The sequence below is a fragment of the Bombyx mori genome, chromosome 21 (genome assembly GCF_030269925.1).
Source record: "Bombyx mori chromosome 21, ASM3026992v2".
NCBI classification, from domain to species: Eukaryota; Metazoa; Arthropoda; class Insecta; order Lepidoptera; family Bombycidae; genus Bombyx; species Bombyx mori.
Window position 1 is genome coordinate 14,984,494 of NC_085127.1, and position 14,599 is coordinate 14,999,092.

Consider the following 14,599-nt stretch of genomic DNA (forward strand, 5'->3'; position numbering starts at 1 on the left):
TGTAACGGTAGATATCATATAATAAAAAAAATAGTGTAAAAACCTGAATCGCGCCACCAGCATTTTCAAGATAAGTTGGATTTACAATTTCCGAATGACAATCGCAACGACACTCCACCAGACCGTAATATTCGCTTAAGTATCATCAAGAAAAAAAAAGTAATCAGTAGGTGGATTAATTTAGTTTTGTTCCGCCTTTTCTTAGGCTGTCTACGCATTCTGAGCTATACTCCAATTTTCAGTCTAGAAGATGACCAGGAAGTTGGCATAAAAACATTTAGATGTTCTCTTAGATGTTCGTGAATCGCTAACATTAAGTTAAATTAAAAAAAAAAAAAAAAAAAAAAACAACAATACAACAATATAATAGTCAGTAATTAATAGTTTCAATAAAATTTATGCACCTCTTTCCAACAGATGATTAAAGACAAAAGCCTAAAAACAATTGTACTTATCAGCCCAAACGCAGGACTGGAGTTTACTTATACGCGCAAATGTCAAGCCAAATACAATAGGTACGGTTCAATAATTAAATAAAAAGGATATTGATTAAGTACATAATATTTTATAATATTTTGCTGAGATAGAGCTAACAGAAATTATGGAACTTTATAAAGCTATGGCTACATCAAGATATTATAGTTAAAATAAATGATTCTGAACTAATATTTGCACTTTACTTAAGTTGTTCAACAACTTTTTCACATCTATCTTCTACTACTTATGTTAAATTTTGGTACGCTGACACAAAAATTTCCACTAACCTTTTCCAAACTAGACCTTAGAGTGATCATGTCGTTTTAAAACAATATAATTGATATTAAAATGTTATTTCATAAATTTATAAATTCCATTCCATTTTTAAATTCCAGATACACCTTTTTAGAAATGCTTGATTTTAGTGTCCATTTAATTGTGGTATTAATTTTTTTTAATAAAATCAATTTAGTGGAGCAAACTTTAAACATGTCTGTGTAACCTGTTTGTTCGTAATGGATATGGTCATATGGTCTCATGCTGGCTATCCGATTGAGTTGTAACTTTGAGCAGTTACTGTTGGCACTTCAGGATGACTTGTATTATTGTAATCTCACTTTACTGTTTCCTTTTTACGGTTTTCAACATTTCACAAACCGCACAAATGTTTTAATTATGTAACGGGCTTTGTAATGATTTGTTGTATATTTCAATAATATATTTGATTTTATATGAAATTGAATTCATCACTTATTATTGATAACATTGATAATAAAGTAATCCTTTTTTCTATTCTTACTAATTACAAAATCGATAATTCGACTTATCAATATTCGATTCTTAAAAATTCGATTCGATTTCATTATAGCGAAATCGCTACGGGCGAACTTTGATAATAAAGCCATGGATAGTGACGCGTGAAACGGATATTACCACGAATAACCAGTGTTATTGTAAACAAACTGGAGGCACAGTTGTGAAACACAATAGCAAGTGAGACCTTTACGCAAATTACAATTGGTTGTCATCAAACTACTATGGCTATTGATTTAAAGAGACTAAGATTGTGTATTGAAAAAGTCGACTAACAACGGTCACTTTATCTACCCTTCAATATCTTACTGAAATCGTTTGGCGGAAAAAGCATGCAAATATTGCACATGTTGGAGTTAATTACTTTGGTATAATGATTATCCTACAATGGTATGTTTGACACGGCCTCCAAATAAGCCTGTGGTATCTTTTATTTTATTCGATTATTGTTCTTGTATTATACTTATTAGCAATTTTAATTAAGAGCGAATAACACCGAATGAAGTTGTGTTTATCACAGCGGCCGCACGCGGTTGTCATTCATAAGCTCATTGGCTCTAAATCACTAATTATTATCATTATAATCCCTGATTGATTAAACAATTGATTGTCTGTTTGATTAAAAATCTCTTAATTTATTGTATTATTGGCATAAGTCACGCCAATAATCGCCATCACGTAAAGAAAGCGGCTACAATTATGAAGCCGATACGAAACCATGCTACACTCCGCCCGAGGTCGTTATCCGAAATAACGGGACAAGTTTTATTAAAAAAATTTCGACAATTGCCCTCCAGGGCTGAGGTGGTGCCCGTCGTAAAATGTACGAAGGCGGCTGGATTAAAGAATAAGTTTCTGGAGTTCCACTAAGTAGCAGGGATTTCGGGCGATTTAATTATTTTGAACGTTGGTCCAGCGGTGCGTCTGTATAAGACGACTCTGAGATATAGATTTAGCCTTTATTGACGATTATAAAAAGACTGTCTTAATTCGAGACGCTGAAAAACCCGCCTTTATCTGTTATTTTACTGCAATCGCCACAGTATTGTTACGAGCTGGGGTTCAAGAGAAAATACTGAACAGATTTCAACCAAAGACACTCTGAGGAGCCTAAGATTACTTTTATTATCCTGTACTTTCCAGATATATCCACTGGTCTTCTACTCTATACATTGTTGTAGAGATGTATTAATACAGATGTATTGATACTACAGCACGCATAGTTTATGTCTTTGTTTATGTGTCTTAATATATTAAAATAATATATCTATGAGTAGAAAGTACCGAAAGCTCAGGATGGGTGACCTGTTAGCAACATTCGATTGTTTTTCATAAAATACCACAATCAGCACATTATAAACATATTAAATTTTAATAAAAAACTTCAATTTACTCACCGAACTTTAGACAATACGCAAGTTAGCCGCACCGCACAAAAGCTGACGAACGAAGCTTTCCTTATCTCCAAGTTTCTGGTTGCGATAATTATCTCTAGTGACGTCACAGGCAGAAGCGTTTGACGATCTTCTCTGTAAATGATTACCTGAATTCAACTGTCTTTTTCTATTGTGTGCAATTCTAAATTCGTATTACTCTAAGGCTTTGTATTAGGGGTTTCCGATTTTGAGGCATGCTTAATTCGACTGGCAGCCAAGGCTTAAAAGGAATCCTTAACAACTGCCGTTAACATTGATAATAGACATCCTAGTGATTACTCGTGAATACACCTAATGAAACATATTATAATACTCTTTCAGAGGGAAAGTTTGGGATTTTTGACGTGACAACGTCTTATAATTCGATGGAGCCGGCTGCACGCACTCATCATACGAGACTACTTGTCGAACCGTTCGTTCCGATATCGAGTCGAGGGAACGCGTTCCCGGCCCCGTCACGTCACAGCCGGAGTCCCGCAAGGCTCCGCCCTCTCCCCGTTACTATTCAGTTTGTATATCAACGATATACCCCGGTCTCCGGAGACCCATCTGGCGCTCTTCGCCGATGACACCGCCATCTACTACTCGTGTAGGAAGAAGGCGTTGCTTCATCGACGACTTCAGACCGCAGCTACCACCATGGGACAGTGGTTCCGGAAGTGGCGCATCGACATTAACCCCACGAAAAGCACAGCGGTGCTCTTCAAAAGGGGTCGCCCTCCGAACACCACGCTGAGCATCCCTCTCCCGACTAGGCGCGTCAACACCCCCGCCCCCGCCGTTCGCCCAATCACGATGTACGACCAGCCCATACCGTGGGCCCCGAAGGTCAAATATTTAGGCGTCACCCTCGACAGTAGGATGACATTCCGCCCCCACATCAAGACGGTACGCGATCGTGCCGCCTTCATCCTAGGACGTCTCTACCCGATGATATGTAGGCGAAGTAAAATGTCCCTTAGAAATAAGGTGACACTCTACAAAACTTGCATACGCCCCGTCATGACCTATGCAAGTGTAGTGTTCGCTCACGCGGCCCGCATACACTTAAAATCCTTTCAAATTATTCAATCCCGTTTTTGCAGGATAGCCGTCGGAGCCCCGTGGTTCGTCAGGAACGTCGACCTCCATGACGACCTGGACTTAGAGTCCATCAGTAAGTATCTGCAGTCGGCGTCCATGCGCCACTTCGATAAAGCGGCACGACACGAGAACCCTCTCATCGTGGCCGCCGGTAACTACATTCCCGATCCTGCGGACAGAATGGAAAGCAGTCGACGTCGCCCTAAACACGTCATCTCGGATCCTCCTGATCCACTAACGGTGCTTTTAGGTACTTCAAGCACCGGTCACCGTTCTCGTCGAACCCGTCGCTTGCGACGAAGGGCTCGACGAGTAAATTAACTCTCAGACACAGCCCACTGAGTTTCTCGCCGGATCTTCTCAGTGGGTCGCGTTTCCGATCCGGTGGTAGATTCTGCGAAGCACGACTCTTGCTAGGGTTCGTGTTAGCAACATCGTCAGGTTTGAGCCCCGTGAGCTCACCTACTAATGTTAAGGCTACGCTGAAATAGCCGCTAGGGCTATCAGCTTAGGTAGGAAAAAAAAAAAAAAAAAATGCACGCACAAAAAAACATGACTCATGCAACGTTACCTCGCTCTGAGGCGTTCCATTTAAGGCTTGAAGTGCAAGCGAGAGCGCGCAACGAGCGACAAAAAGGCACAATGGGCCTCCGCGCTCGGCAGCGTTCGACATCTGTCTCTCTCCTACTTGAGTGAGCGATGCATCCGCGTGGACAGCTGCTATACAATAATACATTTACATGTTTTCACAAGTATGAAGTTCAGTGAAAAGTGAATGTGGTGTCAATTGTTTATAGCAACGATGATTGCGATAATTGAAAAATGAAACCATTCCATCAGTATTTTCTTATGACGTTGTCACGTTCAACTATCGTCAGTAAACCGACTTTAGAGACAACCGATTTTTTTATTGAGCTTAAGTCGCACATACATACCTGTCTGGCAGACCCAATGGTATAATGATTTAAAAAGGCAATTAAGGTTAGATTCACAAAAGCTAACAACAACATACTGCTACGGACAGATAATAAGAACGGAGGGAGTCGTATGTCGTGGAAATGACGATCGAAATTTTGCAGTTTTTTTTCTATAACCAACTAATATTATGTTGTATATTATTATACGTATTAAGACCTAGCTGATAAAAGTCATCCTTAGCATTAGTTTTATAGACAATACTTTCAGTAGCGTCACAATCAACTCGAGTATTTTACAATTGTCTCGCGCCGAGTTTAATTAAACGAAGAGACGGGCGCATTTACGGTAATGTTTCAGAATATTGAGCTCTCAACGCAAGAGGGTGCTGCCCGGACACTTCTGTAATTAGTTCTGCTTTATAGTATTTCTTTATCAGCGTAAGTGAAAAAACTTAAAGCCCATCTGATACTAGGCAATCTGTTAAAGCACTATGACATGAGCGCTATGACATGTCTTTCTTCAAACGAGGCTTGCGGAGAGTAATTAATGGTAGGCAGCGGCTTGGCTCTGCCCCTGGCATTGCTGACGTCCGTGAGCGACGGTGACCATTTACCATTAGGTGAGCCGTATGCTCGTATGCACAGATCATGTGTTTCTAGGATCTGTGCTCGTATGCCTACAAAGGCAATATAAAAAGCATTATACGGTAAAAATGGGAGTCATCGTGGCCTAAAAGATAATACATCCGGTGCATTTGTATTGAGCGATGCACCGGTGTTCGAATCCTGCAGGCAGGTACCAATTCTTCTAATGAAATACACACTTAAAACAGATGTTCACGATTGACTTCCACGGTGAAGAAATAAACATCGTGTAATAAAAATCAAACCCGCAAAAATTTTAATTTTCGTAATTACTGGTGGTAGGACCTCTTGTGAGTCCGCGCGGGTAGGTACCACCGCCCCGCATATTTCTGCCGTGAAGCAGTAATGCGTTTCGGTTTGAAGGGTGTGGCAGCCGTTGTAACTATACTGAGACCTTAGAACTTATGTCTCAAGGTTGGTGGCGCATTGGTGTTAGATAGATGTCTATGGGCTCCAGTAACCACTTAACACCAGTTGGGCTGCGTGATCGTCCACTCATCTAAGCAATAAAAATAAATCAACTATACCGGCATAGACTGAGATTGAGAAGGGTGACCGGTCGGACCCATCGAGCTATAGGCCTATCGCGATAACTTCCTTGCTTTCCAAGGTGATGGAGCGAATAATTAATATACAACTCCTGAAGTATCTGGAGGATCGCCAGCTGATCAGTGACCGACAGTACGGTTTCCGTCACGGTCGCTCAGCTGGCGATCTTCTTGTATACCTTACTCACAGGTGGGCTGAAGCCTTGGAGAGCAAGGGCGAGGCTCTTGCTGTGAGCCTTGATATCGTGAAGGCCTTCGACAGGGTCTGGCATAGGGCACTTCTGTCGAAGCTACCATCTTACGGAATCCCCGAGGGTCTCTGCAAGTGGATCGCTAGCTTTTTGGATGGGCGGAGCATCACGGTCGTTGTAGACGGTGACTGTTCTGATACCATGACCATTAACGCTGGCGTTCCACAAGGTTCGGTGCTCTCCCCCACGCTTTTCATCCTGTATATCAATGACATGCTGTCTATTGATGGCATGCATTGCTATGCGGATGACAGCACGGGGGATGCGCGATATATCGGCCATCAGAGTCTCTCTCGGAGCGTGGTGCAAGAGAGACGATCAAAACTTGTGTCTGAAGTGGAGAACTCTCTGGGGCGAGTCTCCAAATGGGGTGAATTGAACTTGGTTCAATTCAACCCGTTAAAGACACAAGTTTGCGCGTTCACTGCGAAGAAGGACCCCTTTGTCATGGCGCCGCAATTCCAAGGAGTATCCCTGCAACCTTCCGAGAGTATTGGGATACTTGGGGTCGACATTTCAAGCGATGTCCAGTTTCGGAGTCATTTGGAAGGCAAAGCCAAGTTGGCGTCCAAAATGCTGGGAGTCCTCAACAGAGCGAAGCGGTACTTCACGCCTGGACAAAGGCTTTTGCTTTATAAAGCACAAGTCCGGCCTCGCGTGGAGTACTGCTCCCATCTCTGGGCCGGGGCTCCCAAATACCAGCTTCTTCCATTTGACTCCATACAGAGGAGGGCCGTTCGGATTGTCGATAATCCCGGTCTCACGGATCGTTTGGAACCTCTGGGTCTGCGGAGGGACTTCGGTTCCCTCTGTATTTTGTACCGTATGTTCCATGGGGAGTGCTCTGAGGAATTGTTCGAGATGATACCGGCATCTCGTTTTTACCATCGCACCGCCCGCCACCGGAGTAGAGTTCATCCATACTACTTGGAGCCACTGCGGTCATCCACAGTGCGTTTCCAGAGGTCTTTTTTGCCACGTACCATCCGGCTATGGAATGAGCTCCCCTCCACGGTGTTTCCCGAGCGCTATGACATGTCCTTCTTCAAACGAGGCTTGTGGAGAGTATTAAGCGGTAGGCAGCGGCTTGGCTCTGCCCCTGGCATTGCTGAAGTCCATGGGCGACGGTAACCACTCACCATCAGGTGGGCCGTGTGCTCGTCTGCCTACAAGGGCAATAAAAAAAGAAAAAATAATAATATTGAAATGCATCGATTCTGAACGAGTAGGAATCTAATTTTACTGTTAGATGTGTGCGCATCAATAATTTGATGATTTAAGTAATTACAATACATATTATGTCCTAAAGATGTTTCATCAATAACCACCAAATGCAATGTGAAATAAAAACACAAGTTTATGTTCTCACTTTTACACACAATAAGTAATGAAAGAGTCGAAAAAAAATACAACCACAATTATGAATAAATCTCGTTTGAAGTTGTTAGTTAACAACAAACTATGGTCACTAAAATCCTTAACAGAATACAATCAAGATTGAAAGCATAGAAATGAAACTTGCCATTTCAACATTTCAACTTAAAATGAGCTTCCGCATGACACCGGCCACTGCGTAGTGCATTTTATGGTTTAATCTAGTTTTTATGGTTTAGTTCGGTATCCTCGGCATTTGAAATTAACCGCTCGGCTGAATTTCAAAAGGAAATTTGCCCGCGAGGCTTCCGATGCATTTTGTACTAAAGAATTCACTTAAAATCCTCCACCAGCCTGAGTGACTCTAAGAAGCGTCTTTGCCGATATTGGAAGGTTTTGGCACAAGGAATAAGGTGAAGAGACTTGTTTAATTGATCTTGTTAAACTATGTTGAAATGTTATGGCTTTATCGGCTTGGTTATCAAAATAGTCTAAATAGTTTCCATTTATCAATATTATTATTAAATTTTTACTTGCCAGTATAGGGTTTTAGTTGAAACCATTTGAATCACATATGAATACAATTTACGGTGTTAAATACGGTACAAATAAAACCATAAAATCAGTAAGTTTTGAACTCGTCGTGGCCTAACGGATAAGACGTCTGATGCATTCGTGTTGAGCGATGCACCGGTGTTCGAATCACAGGCGGGTACCAATTTTTTCTAATGAAATACGTACTCAAGAAATGTTCACGATTGACTTCCACGATGAAGGAATAACATCGTGTAATAAAAATCAAACCCGCAAAATTATAATTTGCGTAACTACTGGTGGTAGGACCTCTTGTGAGTCCGCACGGGTGGGTACCACCACCCTGCCTATTTCTGCCGTGAAGCAGTAATGCGTTTCGGTTTGAAGGGTGGGGCAGCCGTTGTAACTATACTTGAGACCTTAGAACTTGTATCTCAAGGTGGGTGGCGCATTTACGTTGTGAATGTCTATGGGCTCCAGTAACCACTTAACACCAGGTGGGCTGTGAGCTCGTCCATCCATCGAAGCAATAAAAAAAAAGATCCCATAAATTAGAAAAAAATTTTTTTTATGTTAATATAGCTAGCTATCATACACAAGATAACACAATTCCATTTCAGAATAGTACGTATGTGTTCAAATTAATAATCAGTACGGGCTGCAGAATACGCTGAAATTTATAGCATCATCATTATTTTTGAAAATACTGTTTATAGGTAGTTTAATCTTTTTTTTTTTTACTTTACAAATTTACTAGCCAGTATCTCGTGCTTTGGATCCTCACTATCACAAACTACACTTTGATCTGAAATCCATTACAGCGACACGTAATTTAACGAGCCAGCTTGGCTTCCTTGCTTAACCTAACTAAAATTTGTAGTTTTAAACATTCCTTTTAAAATTGATGTAAGTTATCCTTATATTTTAACAGGACTGAAATGACTCGTTAATTAAGAACATGACATGGTGTCATTGCAAATAAATAAGAACATTAAGGATAAGAAATGACTTTTGTGTAGTAAGACTGAAAATGTTCCCTTATTTGTATGTTAGCTGGAAGAAATAGCCAATAGCTGAGATACAGTCCTCGATTTACCAGGAAACTAGTAGATTAAAGCCCTCCTTCTCAAAGCAATCACAACCTTAATCTCTTGTCTCAATATGGCCGGGGCCAATTTCTTTTTCCTAACTGTCAGCAAACACAGTAGGTACATATATTATTAAAAATATAGTCTTTGATTGCGTGGTTATTAACAATAGTTCACTTCCTATCTGAAGATTTGATGGGTATATATTTATGCTGTTATTGTTCCTAAGTGTGCTTTTGTTGATATTGAAGGGTCACAGTTTGCGATCAACAGAAGTATAGTAGAAAAGTGTCGCTCACATAATCAGAATTTTCTTTACTTATCCATCGTTCGTAATAGGGAATATAAAACATAGCCCCGAATGGATAACAACTTGAAGAAGCAAAAGAAAGCACAGGAGAGAACAAAACATTAACAATCAAGTATAATTAGGCGCTAAGACAATATGCAGATATAAGCGTCCAGCGAAAATTGTAAAGTTGCTAAAAATATAGCGCAGTGTGGAGGTAAGCAATAGACCACAGATCCTTGCAGGATCTACCCACGTTTTATTAAAAGGTCAGAGTGTCATGCAGAATTTTTTCAAATCAAAATTGATTTTTCATAGATTTCTTGTTTGTCGACACAATAGGCTACTAATAGCTCTTCTGTCTTTATTACCTTTTTGATATACATCTGAAATTAAATTTATACCAGATCTTCAAAATTCTATCCATGTCATATTCAATTCTATCCTCGTACTCTGTTAGCTTAATCCAGTTAGATCCTGAATCCACAACTTCCACAACTCGATTCATATCTAGAAACATGGACACACCCTTTACGTGGATTAGCTGTAACTAAGTCAGTTTGGCCCAATACCTGATTTTCAGATTAAATGCTCTTAAGCCAATATAGGCCTTAAGCTGTTGGGCTTAGAAATATTTTCGTGATTTGGGGATGGACTGAATTGGCTATATGTCGGACCTTAGGCTAATCCTTTCAGGATCTCGAACTTAGTACATCTTAACGAAACCAAATAGTCGGTCGTTTGTACCCACGAAATGAGTGCATCATTCGAATTTTTTAATTTTTACTGATGGTAGGACCTTTAATTAGGTAATTTTTACTGATAGTTTTGCATATTATAACGGTATAATGGTAATTAAGTCGTCGTGGCCTAAAGGCTAAGACGTCCGGTGGATTCGGATCTAGCGATGCACCGATGTTCGAATCCCGCAGGCGGGTACCAATTTTTCTAATGAAATACGTACTTGACAATTGTTCACGATTGACTTCCACGGTGAAGGAATAACATCGTGTAATAAAAATGAAACCCGCAAAATTATCATTTGCGTAATTACCGGTGGTAAGACCTCTTGTGAGTCCGCACGGGTAGGTACCACCGCCCCGCCTATTTCTGCCGTGAAGCAGTAATGCGTTTCGGTTTGAAGGGTGGGGCAGCCGTTGTAACTATACTGACCTTAGAACTTATGTCTCAAGTTGGGTGGCGCATTTACGTCGTAGATGTCTATGGGCTCCAGTAACCACTTAATATCAGGTAGGCTGTGAGCTCGTCCACCCATCTAAGCAATAAAAAAAAAAGTTTGAAAAGTCTATCAGCCAATGGACCACTTTCTCCATAGAGTCTTTAAGTGTATTTCTCAAGACGATTTTTTTTTTCCTGCCTAAGCTGGTAGCCTAGAGAGGCTATTCCAGCGGAACCTTAACTAGTAGGTGAGCTCACGGGGCTCAAACCTGACGACGATGCTAACACGAACTCTAGCAAGAGTCGTGCTTCGCAGAATCTACCACCGGATCGGAAACGCGACCCACTGAGAAGATCCGGCGAGAAACTCAGTGGGCTGTGTCTGAGAGTTAATTTACTCGTCGAGCCCTTCGTCGCATGCGACGGGTTCGACGAGAACGGTGACCGGTGCTTGAAGTACCTAAAAGCACCGTTAGTGGATCGGGAGGATCCGAGATGACGTGTTTTGGGCGACGTCGATTGCTTTCCATTCTGTCCGCAGGATCGGGAATGTAGTAGACGGCCGAGGGCACTCACGTTAATATATCCATAGGTCCCGCTAATCCTATAGTATATACTGTGCGTGCTCTAACCATATTTGTTCACGAAGAAGTAGGTACTTACAACGCTGTACTGTATCCAGTCTCCTTTGAATAGCTGATGGTGATCATGCTCTGAGTACGTAAAGGTATTATCGTTAAATCTGCTTCTAAACTGAATCAGTTCCGTTGTGATATTGAAGGACTCCGCTTACCCCGCCCATCGAAACCAATAAAACATAAGGACCACTGAAAACAAACAAACAACTTGCATTAAGTACCAAATGATCCTTGTAAACACTCTCCTTGCTGGATAACTTTGGATTTGCAAACCATTTTATGCAATTTAATATGTCGTTAGTGCAGATCTTATGCCCTTCAAATTAAGATCGGTAGTCACATGCTTGTACTTCAAATAGAAATTTGTTTTTCGTTCCATGTGCATTTACGAAGCTGGCTACACTCCACGACGTTATTTGCATTGTTAATAGAGTCCGCCGATTCAATATTATGAGATCGAAAATGTGAAATAGTTCCTATTCTTCACGGTTTAACGTATATTTTTATTTGGTAGATTTTTTTATAATTTTGGACATCAAACATTTGTTTAGAATTGACACGCCAAATTAGTGACTTTTTAGAATCCAATTATTTTGATATACAATGCAACAATAATTGTTATGTTATTGATGGAGATCCTTTTTAGTTGATTGCTTCAATAATGTACAAAATAATCTTCAATTATTTATTGTAAGCGTCATAGTTTTCCGTGACGCAGAAATAGCGGTATTCAAAGTGAACTTGAAAGCTGTGCTATTGTTTAAGAATAGTCGTGAGCGTCAGGAGCGGCTTGGCTGTGTCCTTGTTATTGCAGGGGTCCGTGTGCTTGTTTGCCTTCGAACAAAATAAAATATCTCCAATAACAAAACTATTGTCGTAAGATAGAGCATACGCTCACACATACGCTGGAAAATTACTACTTCCCAAACCCGGTGGGTTCGGTTGGATTAGAGAAAAAGTTTTAAAGCTAAAATAAAACGCTCAAATAGAGAGCTAGACAAAAAAAAACTTTTTTAATCCTCGTCAAGATATTAAGTAAAATAATAAAATTATTGTGTTGATATGTATTGTCACCGTCGTATTGTTCTTTTTACTGGTGAAACAATTCCAGTCCGGTGATATATGTAATTTAATTATAGCCTAACAATTTTCTATTGCATTAACTATAGTTTTTTTTTGCTCTAACAAGAGAAACCGAAGTAAAAAACCTGGAAAACCTATTGTGCTTAACCGCTTAGGTTACAAATCCTTACGAATATTTTGAATATTTAAAAAGCGTTTCTGTAGACGTATGCGTATAGACAGAAAACGGTCATGCTAATAAAAACTTGTTATTAATTTCAAACAAGACGTCTGAACCTTATTTAGTGGTCTTTGCTGTAGAAATTGAATACAAAGTGAAGCAAACTGGGACCTCTGGATTACAGTCCCGTTCCCAAAAGTCTGAAGCAAAACAGACAGCGGAAATGTGTATATAAAAGTTCAAGCTTTTTTATCATTCCTTTGTTATACATACCTATATAAACGGCATTCTTGCTGTTAAGTGGTTACCGGGGTTCAAAAATATCACAATATGGAAGCCTTCATTCACCTTGACACATGGAGTAAAATTTCTAGACAAATTCTGAAATGTTTGTCTCACTTAATATACATATTAATTCCCGAACGCCTGACTGCTTCGTGGTAGATATAATTAGGTCGAGGGTGCTTGCTCGTGCTAGCGCCCTACCGTTAGCGAAGTACTAAATTTCCGATCAATAACCAGAAAGTCCTCTTTCTTGTCTATAAACACTCTTCTAGACTTCCCAAACATAAACACGAAACCAAATAATCCAGCGCGAGATTACTTCACTTTATAAATTCCCACATAAATATTTAATGGCTTAGAAATTCTCATTCATTGTCTCACTTTGTTATTTCTGTTACGCAATGGAAGCCCATAATGTCGTGATTAATCGTTCGTTATAATTTATTGTTTTAACGTTAAATTAGTTCTGAAAAATATACAAAAATAATGTTCTCGTAAGTGGTTCTCAAAGTGTAATGTAACATTAATAATTACTAGTGGTCCCGCAGTAGTCGAAATTCGACTATAATTAATTGAAATTGTAAGTTTGTACACTATTATGATTCTATTGTCAAGGACTATTATACTTCTTTAATCACAGATTTCGTCAAGATAATACTTTAGACAAATATTAATAAAGAGAAAACAGTATTTAATCTATTCTCAATTTGACAGACTATAACTGACAGACTGCAAAGAAAAGTTTGAGAATAAATAGTATGCATGCGTGTGTGTGTCAAATACATAGTAGTGTGTGTAATGTTTTCTTTATTGATTTAATGTATTTTTTATGCATTATTTAAAAAAAATTAGCATTGTGCACTTCTTCTCTATAATCTCTATAAGTGTGGAAAAATTCATACTCCTCCGTCCGCGCAATTTTCGTAAAAAGGGATACAAAGTTTTTCCTTCACGTATTAATATATAGATTAGTGTGTTCTTACTGACAATCGCAGACTATTATTCGCTCAAAATATCAATTGCTTAGTAATAGCTTGCCGACTGCGAGCTTTCGCTTCCACAATTAGTAATATATAAATAGTATGGTGGAGAAAATTACAAAAGGGAAGATCTTCCATCGGGCGGTAATATTGCTCGGTGTGTCGATATATCGAATGGGATCAGGACTTAGTGTGGTATGTGTGTTATGGTTCTGAGTAGTGGGAGGGTTGTGAGTCTATTAATGCTAATTAATAAAAAGAGAAAGAAAATATACTAGCATTTCTCGACAAATCTGCACTGAAAATGTATCTCCCAATGAATTTTTATTGCTATCATCAACCTAGGTTGAGTACGATGAGGGTAGAATACCTAAAGGATCTATTTTATATCTGACCAACAGCACATTGTCCTGTATAGATAGCGGCCTACAAAAAATATTTGCGTAACAAACTTCAAAACGTCTGTTTGTGTGTGATGGATCTGTAGTGTGATATGTTTCGCTAAAATTCAATGTTATGTTTTTTTTTCTATTTTAAACTAAAATTACTCCAGGTTGTTGTATGTGCGGCCGGTTCATGCTGCTTGGCAAATGAAGCTGGTAGTTTAAGAAACGACTTTGACAAAGTCTGAACTTACAATGGATGAATTATTGCAATATGAATTTCATGAATTTAGTGACTTTAGAATTTAATTCATGACAGCGGCTTGGTTTGCCCCTAGCATTGCCTTCGTCCATGACTAACGGTAACCACTCATCATTAGTAAAGGTCGTTTGCTCATTTTCCTGTAATGTAATTTTTTTTTTATTGCTTAGATGG

At 39.6% G+C, this 14,599-nt stretch overlaps 1 long non-coding RNA gene across 1 annotated transcript; it reads right to left on the reverse strand.

Annotated features, from left to right (window-relative positions):
- Positions 1–9,805: 9,805 nt before the first annotated feature.
- Positions 9,806–11,747, reverse strand: LOC134200901 (uncharacterized). The gene is made up of 3 exons (XR_009976011.1): positions 11,546–11,747; positions 11,298–11,461; positions 9,806–9,965 (listed from the first exon to the last, which is right to left on the reverse strand). It is a non-coding gene; the product is annotated as an uncharacterized LOC134200901 (long non-coding RNA).
- Between the last annotated feature and the right edge of the window lie 2,852 nt (positions 11,748–14,599).